The following is a 12,195-nucleotide window of genomic DNA, read 5'->3' on the forward strand; positions in this document are numbered from 1 at the left end:
CCCTATAGTCCCAGGGGAAGCGGCGAAGGGGTCGCCGCATTTCACAGATGATGGGAACAAGGCCAATGGCTTCTCCATGGTCACAGAGCACAGAAGTGGCAAAACTGCCTCCCTTGCATTTAATGGTGACAGTGTTAAAGTGCTTTTCAATGGGAGAGGGGGTCCCCCATCGCCTTCTGAGCAGCCACGCCGACTTCCCAAGTTCTCCTGCAGCCTCGACGTACACGGACATATTTCTTTGAGGCTATAATCGTGGCACATGCACAGTTCTGTGCTCTGCTTATTTTTACTTAATAGTACCTTTCTATTAGAACTTCAACATGGGGATTTTAGGGATTTCATATAACTATTTCCTATATATTCATCATTTGTGTTTTCTTTCATTTTAACTACCTATTCAACTCCCTGCCCATTTATTTATTTATTTATTTATTTATTTTAATTTATTTAATTTCTGTGCTGCAATGGGCTCCGTGGCCATCATTTTAACGCCACATAATATCCCACCCATGGGATACACGGCAGTTTTCCTAACCGAACCTCATTGTTGGGCATTTGGAATTTCCCCACTATTATAAATGACAGTGCAAAGAACATCTCTGTGCACCTTATCATTTTCACTCTGGCAGGTTACTTCTTTAGGATGCATTTCCAAAAATGGGGTTATTATGTCAAAGGATCAAGTGTTTTTAAGGCCCTTGATACATACTGACTAACGGTTTGGGGAAAAGACAATATAATACCAACAATATGAATGAGCCACATTCTTGCAACTTCGCCAGCCCTGAGTCTTATCCTTTTTCTGGTATTTTAAGAGCTTTCATATAGCTATTTCCCATATATTCATCATTTGTGTTTTCCTTCATTTAAACTACCCGTTCAACTCCCTGTCTGTCTGTCTATCTATCTATCTATCTATCTATTTATTTATTTATTTTAATTGATTTCAGAGAGAAAGGGAGAGGGAGAGAGAGATAGAAACATAAATGATGAGAGAGAATCGTTGATTGGCTGCCTCCTGCACGCCCCCCCTACTGGGGATTGAACCTGCAACCAGGGCATGTGCCCTGAATTGGAATCAAACTGTGACCTCCTGGTTCATAGTTCAACACTCAACCCCTGAACCATGCCAGCCGGGCAAACTCCCTGTCTTTTTCACAGCAACTCTGGCAAGTTAGAAACCAGCCTCTGGTGGCTGATGTTTCAGGACACCAAGGCGTCTCTTTACCTGCCTGGTGTCTGATCAATGGCAGGGGATGGCCTCTCCCAGTGGCCTTCTCCGTCTTAGCTGGCACGACCACCAGGGCAGGCCCAACGGGTAAAGTCAGGCTGACCACCTGGGGTTCCCACTCCCTGCCTGGGTCACGTGCCGTGGCTGAGCCCACGTGGCTCAGATATAGGGTTGCAGAATGTAGGCCAAGCAGCTGAAGGGACATGGCTTTGCCTTGCATGACCCAAGGGCTGGCCATGGAGAACCAGGCGCAGCTGAAGCCACTGCTGGAACTCTGAGGTACTCCAGAGAGTGTCTCCCTAATTTGGGGGTAGGTAAAGGTGGGGGGAGGATGGGAAGAGGTCAATAACAAGGAGGATACACACCACTTAGGGGCTAAGAGAGACACAGAAAAAGCCAGAAATAGAATCTGGGCTTCCTTGACATTCAAAATAATCAGGGTGGGGCAGGAGGCAGAGAAGCCAGGCTCCAACAGCCTTGCAGCAAGCCACCCTGGTTAAGAACCAGGACAGTGATGTCTGGGTTCAAATCCTGACGCTGTCCTGACCAGCTATGACCCCATGGGTGGGTTCCCTAATCTCCCTGTGCCTCAGTTTCCTCATCTATAAGATGGGATCATAGTGGCTATCACAATGTTGTCAGAGTTAATGAAGCCAAGATGTGTGCGGCACAGCAGGCCTGGAGCACAGAGCACTGAACAAAGCAAATTTTGCATACTGCTTAGCACCCAGAGCGAGCCCACACCCACCCTGCTATTTCTGAGCAGGCCGCAGCAAATGGTGGCCCACTGGCCAGCCGAGCTAAGAATGGTTTTTACATTTTTAAAGGATTGTACAAAAATAAATAAATAACAAAGAAGAAAGAATATGGGACAGAGACCCAGAGATCAGCCTTCAAAGCCTGAAATATTTACCATCTGTTCCCTGCTTTGGAGGCTCCGGAGTTTCCCACGGAATCACCTGAAAGGGGACAGGTGGTGTAGGGGCAAGGACCTACAGGAGGGAAAGCAGCAAGGCCTCTGCGTCCCCGAGGGGGGCTGCATTTTAAGGACCTGTGTGGCCAGACAAAGCGCTGGGTCCCGAATCGGGCTCCTGCCTACATGTCAGTCAGGGAAAGCGACCTGAGGATGGCACCTGCCCCCACAGTGAGGACAGGAGCATCCACTGAGACCAAGAGACCAGACCCACCCGCGTGTCTGACGGGGCTCACGAACCAGACCTGGAGGGAACATGGAGATGACGCAGGGCTGGACTCCAGGGAAACTGAGACCGGGCAAGCGAGTATGACTCCCCGAGTCCCCAGCCAGTCAAGGACGGGAACCAGGCACCGTAACTGCCCAGCTGGGGCTCCACGCTGCACGTGGCCTCCGGTAGGTCCCCGTGAGCCCGCGCACCTGGAACCTCCTGAACTTCCTGTTTCCAGAGACCACAGTCGGACCCCTCCCATGGGGCTGCCCTGGCCTAGACAAGATGCCTCCTGAGTGAGGCCCCGGATTGGGGCCCGGGACACCAACCCATTCCCAGCCACACCCCACAGAATCACGTCAGTCCTTCCCCAGCCTGGTGCCTCCAGAAAGCCACCCCCACTTCAGGTACCACCCCCTTTCAGGTGCTGTCCCTAAAAGCCACTCCCGTCCCCGTGCCAATGCTTGCCCGGCGTGACCAGCCCCACGAGGTCGGCTGTAAAGTGACACCAAACCTTCTCCCATGTTCCTGGTGAGAAAGCAGAGTCTGGGAGAGGGACAGGGACTCGTCCACAGCCACCCTGCTGGGAAGAGGCCAACGTAGGATCCCACCCAGCTCTGTCCGGCCCCACCGCTCGGCTCCCTCGCTCCTTCCAGCCGCAGAACTGTGAATGGGAAGGTGCTCTGTGGCTGGTCGGGGAGGGGACCTCTGACACATCCTCAGTTACCCCCGACAGGGGACGGCTGGCCTCTCCCAGCTGAGCTGCAGCCCCAGAGGACAGGGCCTCGTCTGTCTTGCTCACGCCGTCACCAGGGGCTGGCACAAGCTAGGTGCTCGGCAGGAATCTGCAGCATGACTGAGTGACTGAGGCTGGCAGAGGGGCCCCCCAAATGCCACAGAGCAGACTGCTGGGCCCCGAGGGCCTTCCTGGTGGGACTCTGGAACCCTGGCCCACAGAGGGTCTTCTGGCCAAAGGGGCACGGGAGGCTCTGTGGTGGGGGCAGTGCCCTCGGGAGGCCTCGGCTCCACACTGCCTCCTTGAATGTGGGAACAGGAGGGAGGGCGAGAGCAGGCCAGCACGGACACAAACAGCCCCCTCGCCACCAGCCTGTCCCCATCACCAAGAACCCTCAGACATCCCTGCCAAGAGCGGGGGCCAGCTTGGGCCCGGAGAATAAACATGTCACTGCGAGGCCAGCCCGCCGGACCGCTGGAGCCAAGAACTGCCGGAGGCTGTAAACAGTCTCTCCGCTCTTGGCCGCAGACACTGGCCCACCTCTCTGCGCTGGGAATTAGCACTTTGCCTGCCATAAAGAAAGGACAGGCCAGGGTGGGGACGTTTGGGGAGGGGGTGGTGAGCAAGGAAGCTGGGCTGGCCCAGGGCCAGCACCCCCATCCTTGTGGCTTGGAAGTCTCCCCCTGTCTCAAGGCGGCAGAGGGGGATCGTGAATGAATGGGCCACGGTCAGGATGCTGGGAGGCCCAGCGGAGGCAGAGGTGCCGGCCACAGGTAGAACGGGCAGGGGAGGGGTGAGGCCCTTCTCTAGGGCCCCTGGCCTTGGCCAAGAGAGGCAGCTACTTTTTAGAGCACCTTCAACGCCCCCGCCCCCCGCCCCCCTGGGGCGTCCAGCTGGATCTCGGGAAGGAGGAGAGGTCCCGGGGCAGTGGGCGCCCAGGCCCTGGAAGGCCCACTGCCATGGTGAGGAACCTCTCAGGCCATCAGAGGAGGTGGGCAACCCTCACTCTGCCACGGCACAGTCCCTGCCGCTGGTTCAAATCAGGTTCAAAACCTGCTGCCTTCTTTGGTTCTTCCCTCCAGAACCAAGAGGCCTCTCAAAAGGCAGACCTAGCGGTGTCACCCCAGGTGACACCCTTCGCAACTGGCTGTCTCCTGAAGGCCTCCTGCTCCTGCTTCCAGCCGCGTCCGCCTCCTCAGCTCCTCCCCAGGTGCCGCTTCCTCCGCACAGCACGCCTCTCTCCTGCCTCTCTCCTCTGCACATGCATTTCCTCTACCCTGGATGCTCTTCCATCCCCTCTTATGCCTGGTCCACTTCCCCTTACCCCTTGGGCCCCCCTGGGATCAACAGTCACTTCCTCCAGGAAGCTTCCTACTGGCTGTTCCTGCCCCCCGCGCCGCCCCCCTCACACACACACACACTCCCATGGCGTTAAAGGCCCCATTACCTACTTTTCCCTCCTAAGCACTGATCCTGGCTGCAAGCTTACATCTGTTTGTGTGATTCAGTGACTAGCATCTGTCTTTCTCTCCCACCAGACGGGCAGCTTCGTGAGGGAGAGGCTGTGTCTGGTTTTGCACATTACCGCTGCTTAATTGCCAGGCGCACCATCGCACTTAATAAATAGTTGCTGAGTGAGTCAGCGAGGGAAGGGATGGTCCGAATGGCTGCATCACCTAGGAAGGTTACTGGGGCTCAGTTCAACGCCCCTCCCAGCCTGTGAGACCTTCACAGGTGGCTCCTGTCCCCCACAGGACCTGGCTCGGAAGGATGCCAACTACTGCTGACAAGTGGACACCGTGAGGTGCCCAAGCAGGGGGGGGGCAGCGGCCTTCACTGCTGCTTCTCACACCCTCCCCCCCTAGCCCCCCCACCCCCACCCCCACCCCCTCCCGCCTGGAGAACGTCAGGACTGTGGGGATAAAGTGGTTTGGAGACCAAAGGAAGGGAGAAAAAGTAAGGCTATGAGACCATGGCCTGAGTTGGGACCGTTCAGGTGAACATCGGCTCCAGCCTCAGCTCTGCTGTGCAGCCTTGGGCCAGTGCCTGACCTCTCTGGGCTTCCGTTTCCTCATCTACAAAAAGGAGATGATGATCACAGCATTCACCTCTTCAAAGGCTGTGGGATCAAGTGAGCTAAGAAATGTGTCCAACAAATGAGAGCTTTTATGATTCATGATCCGGGCAAGCTATCTGTCTGGAACATTCTGGGGTTCCCCGGGCCCTTTCTCCGAACACCCCAGGCAGGGGCTTTGACTGCCTAGACTCCTGAACTCTGGGCCTATAGTCCACCTCTAACCTATGTCCTAGCTCAAGGACCCTACAAGGATCGGTGAGCACAGAGCACCCGGGGTGGCTAGGTGTTGGGGAGAAGGAGGCAGGGCAGCATGACCTGCCCCCACACCCCAGAACTCGGTCTGCTGATGGGGACACTAGCCCCAGGGAGGACAGCCCTGCTCAGGCTTAGCTCCTGCTGCGGGGAGGGCACAGTCTCTGGGGGCAGAAAGAGCTCAGTTCAAATCCCACTCCTTAACCTCAATGAGATACCACCCCCACCCCCCAGAATCGCCAAACTAAACAAGATGAATGATAGCAAGTGTTGGTGAACATGCGGAGAAACTGGAACCCTCCAACACTGCAGGCACATATATAAAATGGGGCGGCCACTGTTAAAAACAGCCTGGCAGTTACCATAGGACCCAGCAGTTCAATACTCTTAGGCATCTACCCAAGAGAATGGAAACATACGTCCACACAAGAACTTGTGCACAAATGCTCATCGCAGCACTATTCACAATAGCCCAAAGGCGGAAACAACACAAACATCTACCGCCTGATGAATGGATAAGCAAAATGTGGTATGTAGTCAGCCATAAAGAGCAATAAAATCCTGACACTGCTACAGCATGGATGAAACATAAAAACGTCATGAAACGTGAAGAAGCCTGTCACAAAATACCACACAGCGTCAGATTCCATGTAGGGGAGACGTCCAGAGCAGGCAGATCGGGAGCGACAGGAAGGAGACGAGTGGCTGCCAGGGGCTGGGGGAGGGGAGTGGGGAGTGACTGATAACGGGTAAAGGGGGTGGTTTCCTTTTGAGGTAATGGGAATAGTCTACAATACGTCGTGGCGATGGCTGCACACTCTGTGAACATGCTCACCACCACTGACTTGGACAGGCTACATGGCCCAATTGCGTGGTGTGTGAAATGTATCTCAACAAAGCTGTATGCAAACAAAACCACACTCCCTGGCCTCGGTCCCTTATCACAACGGGGAGTCCAGGTCTACCTTCTCCCCTCTGCCCTGCCAGGCCGACCTGTGTGATGTGCATCCGTGGGCGGCTGGCCTGCCGGCATCCGGTGGGGAGGATCGGTAGGAGGAGAGAAGAGCAGGGCCGTGACTGCATCTATCCCCAGGCCCTCCCTCAGAGTTTGTGGCCATCTCTGCCCTATGTCCTGTGTCCTGTCCACGGCCCCGCACACAGACCACCCTGGCTTGCTGACGGCTTCCTCCTTCCCCTCTCAGGGCTCACCGTTGCTGCCCTCCCATGCTCTGCCTATACCTGCCCACGCCTGGGCACACAGGCCCTTCACTAGACTCTCCTGGGCCGTGCACACGAGTGTGTCCCCGCTGCAGGCAGGAGCCCACCCAGCAGCCGCCCCCTTATGGAGCTGCTGCAGGCCTAGAACACCCACAGGTCAAGGCCAGACCTGCAGAGAAGCTCTGGCTGGGTGGCCAGCATGAACAGCTGGCGGGAAGATGGCAAGGGGTGGGGGCCCTGGGCGAGAGGCAGAGGTAGGGCCCTGGGGGGGCGAAAGGCAGGGGCTGGGGAGAGGCCCCTGAGCCAGGTGGGGGCTTAGAGCTCAGGTGCCCTTGGGGACCCACTCCCAGAGGACTGGAGGCCAAAGGAGTGAGCCTCAAGGGAGAGAGCCTCTCTGGGCGGGCTGGGAGCCACATTCCCTGAGCACACAGATGTTCTGGCTGAGGGGGGAGAAGTGGGGAGCTGGCCGGAGAGAAAGAGGCAGGGTTGGCCGGGCTCCCTAAGGAGCTGGGGCACAGCCAGGAGGCCTGCAGCCTGTCGCCAGGGCGGCGGCGGGACGAGGCCTGACCCCTGGCCTCCCCGCCCCACGACCCCTCCTGAGACCAGCCTGGCTCCGCTCTGGGCCCACAGAGGGTGGACCACATCTGGGCTCCAAAGAGGGAACCCGGATAAGAACAGACAAGGGAACTGGGTGTGATTTCTTGTCAGGCTCCAACAGGAAGGCTCCGTGCCGTTAGCAGCCACGCGGTCATCTTCCCAGAGCCCGGCCTGCAGGGCGGGGACCCCCCAGGGAGGGCACTGCTGGCCCTCGGCGACGAGTCCTTCTGTGGGTCTGTCCTGAGGATCGCAGGGCACCATGTGCTGGGGGCCCATCATGTGCTACTAAAAAACACCCACGTATGTACACATGCTCCCAGGGTGCGGGCTCTGCCCTGGGGGGCCCATGGCTGGTTTGGGACTTGCCGTGTTCTCCAGGGCCCACCGAGGAGTGTCGGCCGCCTTCCCCCACAGCACCGCCCGCCCTGGGCTCTGCTCTTTGGCCCCCTCGCTCGCTAACAGCCAAGCAGCTGTGTCCCAGCCCCTGGCAGCCAGGCCGAGCCTCCAGCAGCCCTCGTGCCTACACTCCGGCCACGTCACGGTGGGTGTGGCTGGGGAGCCTCCTGAGACCCTACACTCGGGCCCCCTTCTCAGAAGGTGCTGGTTCCAGAGGCGGGAGGGACGGGGAAGGAGAGGCTCTGGGAGGAGGACATCCTGCCTGGCCCCTCACGGTCCAGGTGCTGACAACTGCTGGGTGGGGGACGGGGGGTCAGCTCTGGGACCCAACACCTCCACATCACAGGCTACGGAGTCCACGGTCACCCCCGGGCCCGTGTGGGAAGCCTGGGCGGGGACACCCAGCCACCTGCCCTGAGCCTGGTTACGGCTCCACACCACTCACCAGGATGACCATTTACCTGAAGTTTCATTTTCAGCAACTCACTTTTTGAAAACCTTTTAAAGATTTTTTTTTTTTTTGAAAACCAGAATTGGTCCACATCCACAGATCATAACTAAACTGTGTCTAGAAATTTTCTTTTAAAGTTCTATCTTCTGCATCTGCGATTCCAAAATCTACAAGGCTCTGAAAACTAAAAAAATATTTTAATAAGTTTGTGGCAAACTTTATGTTATGTCCATTTTACCACACACACACACACACACACACACACACACACACACACACACAAAAGAAACAAAAAAAAAGGTGGGGTTTAAATGAGACACTAGTCAGGAGGTGTCCCACAGTCAGATCAGAAGTGGAGTCAACAAGTACAACTTTCTCTCCACGACTCCCTGTCAGTTAATGTCACATTTGTAGGCCGCTCAAGAGAAGTTATCCTGTGTGAGAGGGACCCCCCCCCCCCAGCCTCCCAGGAAACACTGCCACAGGGGAGAGAGCTTGGGATCCAGAAACCAGGGCCCTGAGTTTAGGTCCGGCCTCCACCATGGACAGCTGTGTGGCTTGGGGAAGTCAGATGACTTCTCTGAGCAAAGCATCCTCTTTTCCCTGCTCCTGCCACAGAGCGCAGGCAGCCACTGAGAAATGAGACCACAGGCCTCAGGAAAACACTCCACAAATAGTAAATACCCCTCTTATTATGGGATGACCGTAGATAGCAGCGATGGTGGCCTGGCTGCCCGAGAGGAGAGACAAGGAAAACGCCCAACAACTCCTTTCAGAGGGCCCTGCTCCCAGGGAACTTGGGGCCCTGGTAGGAAGATAAAATTGGCCCGCAAGCTCTGTCAGCAACAAAAATGAGACCCAAGTCTATTTGAAGGCGGAAGGAAAGGGGTGGAAGAGAATGACAAGGTGTCAAGGAGCAGGCGAGGGAGGAGGTGGGAGTGTCCTCAGATGCCGAGGGAAGGGTGACAGTCCCAGCTATTTTTATTTAGGGGAAAACAGAGCAGGGCAAAGTCAGGTAGAGCTGCAGGTCACGTCTCCTGGCCTGCAAGTCTGTCTCCAGGCCTGGCTTGTCCCATCCCATAGTGGCCATCTAAGTGGCCCCCACGCCTGTGCTCGGACCGTTGCAGTAGCCTCTCCCTGCTCTCCCGGCCACCAGCCTCTAGGTGTCCAGTGGGCCTCCACACAGGGGTCAGCTCCCTCCTCTGCTCATATCACACCCCTGCTCTGAAACCTTCCCTGCTGCCTGTGGCCGAGTGAAGACAGTGGGCCCACCGGGCAGAATGTCCCCATTTAATCCTTTTTGGATCTGAGCTCTCAAACTTAGATTTCAGAGAGAAAGAAAAAAAAGAAAGGGCGGAGGTGCAAACTCCTAGTTCCCACCCAAAGCACTTTTTGACAGACAAGAAAAAAACTGCCTATTTACACGGAAATAAAGGAGGGGAATCTTGGTGAACAAAACGTGTCTATTTGCAGTGAAGCCAATATGCCTCTGATAAAATAAACACAGCAGGCCCCTCTGTTTTTTATTCTCCGAGAGGGTGTTTACAGTTCAGAATAAATACATCTCCCTCCCTTGAGGCTTTTGGTCAAAAGGACCGATGTCACGGCTCTGCTCCATGAGCCACAGCAGCGGACAGAAGGAGCCCCATGCCCAGCTCCCATGTGGCAACACAGAGGACGCCTGGCCAGGAAGGTCACGCGGGACCCCAGCCCGGGAAGCGAGGCGCTGGAGAGAGAGAAAGAGTGAGAGAGAGGTGGGGGGGGGGGTGGGGGGCGGAGAGACCGAGACAGAAAAAATGAGAGAGAGCCTGGCTGGTGTTGCTCAGTGGTTGAGCGTCCGTCAACCCATGAAGCAAGAGCTCCCCAGTTCGATTCCCGGCCAGGGCACATGCCCAGGTTGTGGGCTCCATCCCCAGTCGGGGGTGGGCAGGAGGTAGCCATCAATGTCTCTCTCTCATCAATGTTTCTATCTCTCTAGCCCTCTTCCTTCCTCTCTAAAATCAATAAAAACGCCGTTAACAACAACAGAAAAAGAGAAAGAGAGACAGAGAGAGAGCGTTGGGGGAAAGTGTCTCCGTGGTGCCCATCAGAGTCAAGCGGTGACGTCCAGGGTTGTGTGGGGGAAATCTGAGGCATCCCTGAAGCCGCCGGGGCCTCCCATGGGGGGAGCAGGCAGTGCCCCTCCCCAAGCCACACCTCCGGCCTGCAGGGCTCTGGGCACCTCCTTCCCCCTCTCCCGGCTGCCATCACCTCCTCCCCAGGCCACCGCGGATGAGCAGTGTGCTCTGCTCAGGCAGTTCTTTATTGCCTGTCTCCTTGGCTGCAAGGTCAGCTCCTGGCAGGCAGGGATTCCTGTCTGTGTTGCTCATGGCTGTGTCCACCCCGCCCTGTCCTTGGACGGCGCCTGGCCCACAGCTGGCACTTAGGAAACGTTTGCTGAGTGAACACACTGCAAGCACTGGGCCAGCCTTGTTCAGCCATTCATCCAGCCCGCAGAGAAAGAGCCAGCTAGGGACACGGGAGCGACTTTCTCTGGGAGCCCGTCCCCGATGGCTGGGCGCTGGGGTGAACCTGTTCCATGGCCCTGAGGGTCCCCCACAGAGTTACAGGATGGCTGGAGGCTGGAGGCTGGAGGCGGAGGGCCAGAGGCGGCCAGGGTTTCTGATTTTCCTGCCCTCCTCCCACCCACCGCCAAACAGGCCCACAGTCTGGGGAGCGAGGACCTGAGGCCACAGAAGAATTCTGACCACAAAGGTAGTCCTCACAGAAAGTAAGAATTGTTGTCTCCTTGGAGCAAAAAAAAAAAATCCAGTGTGTCATTCATAGCTTCTAGAAATTTCCGTCTACACTCGCCACACTTCGAGCAGAGTAGAAACACTTTAAACAATTATGCTGACTCTTGCTCTGATCGCACCAGCTCCGTTCCAGCTGCAAAGCTGCAGGTGCGCCCTGGGCCAGCCGAGCTGCTGGACGTGCCCTTTCCCTCTGGGCCACAAGCTCTCCGCGGTAACGCTCAGAATTTTCCACTTTGCCAACCAGGAGGCAGAGGCACTTGATTAAGGGGCTTGGTCCAAGGGGGGATGACTTCCCTTGGTTTTCTGGCCTGAATGACACAGCCTAGATCTTGTGAGAGAACAGCCAATAGTCCTCCTGCGAAGGGGCCGTCGCTTGCATGACCCTCGGCAGCTGGAGAAATACAGCTCCCACCATCCATCTTCTAGAACTGCAGTTTGACAAGCAACCTCCCCCCCCCCCCAATTTCTTTGTATTTTAGGCCCTAAACTGAGATACAGATTCAAGATTTTAAGCTGAAAGTGCCTGGGGGTCATAAGCCTCCCCTGCCCCTCCCCAGGTGAGTGGGGGGCTCGCTGTGTTTCCACAATCCCTCCCTCCAAAGCTGACCCAAACCTAGCTCTCGTTCCACTGTCCTGGAGCCACCTGCCCACCTGTCCAGCCCCCGCCCCCGCCCCCGGCTCTGAGCTCCTTGGGACCAGGTCTTGCTCTGGCCTGTGTCTGGCACACAGTAAGTACTCAATAAATGATTGATTGACAAACGAATCACATCTAACCCCTCAGCTGACCCTGCAGGAAACAAAAAAGTTAAGCTGCTGGCCGGAGGTCACCGGACAGCCCATGGGCCCCGTACAAAGTCTTGCGACTCCCTGTACAGTGCTCAACCCCTGACACAGTGCAGCCATCTCCAAGACACGTGGCCCATCCACAAATGCGGTGAACACACAGTCGCTCCCAGCATCCTCGGAGCAACCCAAGCACAAGGTGACCTTCAGATTCCGTTTAGAAGTGGATGTTGCTGATCTTCATAAGAGATCCAGCCGGTCCCACCCCGTCTAAACATGTGGTGGTCTCCAGGGGAGACCGGTGCTGCCGGAGCGCCTGTGCAGAATGATAACATGTCGCTGGGTGGATTTACGGAGCCTCTCAAGGTCCGGCAGGCCTGGCTGCCAGCGGCGGGGAAGAGCAGTCTGTGTTCCACCCCACACCTACCAGAAGCCTCAGAGCCCATCAAGAAAAATCTCCAAAGCTCCCTGGTAC

The 12,195-nt window shown here is 56.4% G+C and overlaps 1 protein-coding gene across 4 annotated transcripts in view; it reads right to left on the reverse strand.

Moving 5' to 3' along the window:
- Positions 1-12,195, reverse strand: part of GSE1 (Gse1 coiled-coil protein) — a 414,880-nt gene that overhangs the window by 375,156 nt on the left and 27,529 nt on the right. The gene's annotated exons all lie outside the window — the stretch shown is intronic.

The sequence above is a fragment of the Myotis daubentonii genome, chromosome 15 (genome assembly GCF_963259705.1).
Source record: "Myotis daubentonii chromosome 15, mMyoDau2.1, whole genome shotgun sequence".
Taxonomy (NCBI): Eukaryota; Metazoa; Chordata; class Mammalia; order Chiroptera; family Vespertilionidae; genus Myotis; species Myotis daubentonii.